This window comes from Octopus bimaculoides, chromosome 9, assembly GCF_001194135.2.
Source record: "Octopus bimaculoides isolate UCB-OBI-ISO-001 chromosome 9, ASM119413v2, whole genome shotgun sequence".
Lineage (NCBI taxonomy): Eukaryota > Metazoa > Mollusca > Cephalopoda > Octopoda > Octopodidae > Octopus > Octopus bimaculoides.
Genome location: NC_068989.1, coordinates 4,266,451 through 4,270,475, shown reverse-complemented (window position 1 = coordinate 4,270,475; position 4,025 = coordinate 4,266,451).

The window sequence follows — 4,025 nt, the reverse complement described above, 5'->3', positions numbered from 1 at the left end:
ATATATATATATATATATATATATACATGTATGTATACACACACACATCCACACATATATACCGAAGATAAATTTGTAGTATCTTATACGTTTCAGAAAAAGTGTCCTTCAACCGTCTACACAGTATGAACGCACACCATATATACATACATACATACACACATGCATACATACACGCATATAGATATACATACAAATATATATATATATATATATATACATACATGAATATACACATATATACATACATATATATTATATATATATGTGTGTGTGTGTGTGTATTTGTGTGTATTTATTTGTTAAAAATTATTTTTTTTATATTTGAGAAAAAATACATTGATTTAAAAACACGCACACACACACACACACGCACTCACATACACACACGCACACAAAAACACACGCACACACACACATGCACACATACACCCACGCACACACACACGCAAAGCGCACACACACACATACACACATGCACACGCGAGTAGATAATCACATATAAGGTTTGAACAGAGAGAGTTGTGTCTGGCAGAATCGATAGGGTACTGTACAAGCACACAAAATGGCTATCGTTCGTTTTCCATCACAAGTCCAGGCTTCCCTGTGTCCGGGGCAAATCTTTTCACAACTGACAAATCAATCACCTATTTCTAGACTTCTTCCCCTTACTTATTCTGATGATGAAATACGTCAGTACTATTGTAAAACTTCCATTAATGCCACGAGTTATATTGAAATACTGGCACCAACTCATTTCATGAGTAGGGTATGGAAAGCGGTGATGGATTCTGCCAAATTGGTTTGTTCTAAAACTGTATGTCTTCTTGACACCCCCATAGCTACAATTTACAGAGCTCTTAAACTATTGTCCCTGAAGCTAACCAAATGCACGAATTGAGAAGTCGCTGATTATTAGAATAAAATTATAAAGTGACCCATTTCTTAAAAAGGCATTTTTTACATTTGGTATGATTGATTTAATAAATATTAATGTTTGTTTTAAGAAGTAGTCCAAATATATTAGTCAAAATTTTATGTTGGTCACTCACAGACTTTTCGTGTATATCCTGACATAGATATATATTCGTCTATTTGTATCTTTAAAATGTATTGAAATATCTATGTATAAATATATACATACATATATACATACATGCATACATACATGCATGCATAAATTCATTCATGCATAAATAAATACATAAATACATATATTTATATACATATATACATACATATATATATACTATATATATATATGAGTATGTATATATATACATATATATGTATACACACACATATATATATAAATATTTGCATGTATATATATATATATATATATATATATATGTATATATATATGTATACTGAATTTCGATAATTACGCAACTGATGACATTAATTTGAAGGTATTATTTAGTTCCTCAGCCCCTAAATAGTTACATGTTATTTTTGCTACAAGGAAACAAAAGACGCAAGCAATGTTTATTAAATTTCATGTGTTGTCACTTATTAGTTGCTTTGTAATTTGAAATTTTTATTTTATCCCCGTTTTTAAATATAATTCATATGAAGACCATGTTAAAACTGTAGTCATACCTCGATGCAATCTTAAAAAAAATTTGTTTTTGTACTGTGCCTTGAAATTAATTTCTACCTTTTAAACTATAATCTATGTTCTCTCTATAAAAATGTCTAACTTCGTAAAATGTCGAATTTAGCTTATTTTATTTGTTTCAAGTCATTTCATGCTAATGATTTCAAAGAAGGATGAAATAGCGCTACACTTGGCTAGCAATGACTAGAAACTTTAAGAATTTTTTAATGTGTACAATAGAAAACTGTGCATGCTCTATACACCATCTTTACTCTTTGATATAAATTCCACATTTTCAAATCTGCCTGACCTTAACTTTATCTATATGTGATTGCCTCCCCTATAATAGTTAGCTACCAGGGGCACGCATCATGTGCTAATTAGGATTTAAAACTCTAGTCTTCTTTATCAATGAATTTAGCTTTGTATGCAGTTTCCGAATTCACAAGAAAGAGAAAGACGTAACATTTGACCTATGTTTTTCTCAGGTGTATTAATTAACATTATAATTAAAATATATTCAACTGACTATCGCTCGTAAGTAGTAATCTTCTGTCACTAGGCTTCTGGCTGATTTTCTCTTACGTCTGCCACAGTTATTACTTTTATGCTATTAACTTGATAATTTTGAGACTTACTTGATAATTTTGAGAATGATAAAATTGCATTCCACATTCAAGTGTTTTCTAGAGCAAGTTGTCAAGTGTAAGCGCAAGCAAACTCAGTGGTGAAGATTGCTTTGCAACCATGTAGTTTCGGGTTCAATCCCATTGCGCGGCACGCTAGGCAATTGAAATTTACTACAGCCCGGGGGCTGCCCAATGCCTTGGTCGACGGAAACTGTGAGGAAGCCCGTCCTATATATATATACATGCACATACATACTTATGTATGTGTATGTGACTTTGTATTTGTGTTGTTCCCCACTTCTGTGGGACAAACGATATTAGTTTGTTTACAGCCCATAACTTAGTGCTTTAGCAAAACACATAGATTAAATTACTAGCAATTAAAAAAAAACATAATTAGTGGTGTCAATTTGTTCGACTAAACCATCCAAGGGTTTATAACGGCATGACGTAATCCAATAACGGGAACAAGTATACGATAAATGTTATGCAAAGAAACCTGGCTTCAACGTAGAATTCATATCTCCGATTGCTTGGACTGCATACGTCTGCATTATTTTCAATTAACTACTTATTAATTACTCTTTGCCAGAGAGAAACTGCTTTTTAATGAGCAGTTCTAAGACACCCTTGCACGATTTTTGCAAGAACAATAAACTTTCTAGGTTTCTAGGTAAGTTTTTTAACGCTTCAATTTGGAAAAACAAGTACTGGCTACGACGCCCGGTGATATTCCAAATGTGTATCTGGAGTTAACTAAATATTTCATTGGATATGAATGAAATACATGGAATATAAATCATAATTTAATAGCAAGGCAATAATGTGGCTTTTGTCACCAGATGCATGTACTACACTAGATATAATAATTAGAGAACTCAGTAGCGTTAATATATTATGTATACACACACAGATATATATATATATATATATGCATGTATACATACATGTGCACATACATACGCGCGTACACGCACACGCACACATACACACACCAACATGTATACATATATATACATATATACATGTGTGTGTGTGTGTGTGTGTGTGTGTGTGTGTGTGTGTGTTTGTATGTATGTATGAATATATACATACATGTGAGCCTTTAATTGCATGAAATTATTTTGAGGTAGAAGAATTTGTCTGTAGGCTACTTGCACGACCTAAATTGTGTATAAGAGCAATTCGATTCCAGTATATTAGAAGAGTATTCTGAAGTTAAATACGTGAGAATTTATGTGAAAATTTGTATACTAAAAATGTGACGTCATCAGTTATATACAGTATAAACTCTATCACCTTCAACTACCTTCTCGAATATGCTAGAATACGTATTTCTATACTTATGTGGATGTAAATGTGATGTATATAAACATATGTATATATGTATACATACATATTTTTTATTTCAATTTTAGGGCGTCATTGAAACTATCATAAACCGTATAGAGTGATTAAAATCGTTGTGGATCTTATGAATTTGAATTAAAAATTGGTAATAATATTCTTAATTTTACTTTCCAAAATACTAAATATTTGAATATTTAAATAATGACATTCCCAATCTTTCATCAGTTACATAGGTAAAGTATATATATATATACATGTATAGATACATACATACACTCACATGCATACACACACACACATACATACACACACACACACGTATATATGTTACATGGTTAATATTTTGGTTAGATAAGAATGAAGCAAAGTTTAAGAAAAAGTGCCATCGAAATGTAATTTGTAGATTTACGTGATACACATGTATATATATATATATATATATATAT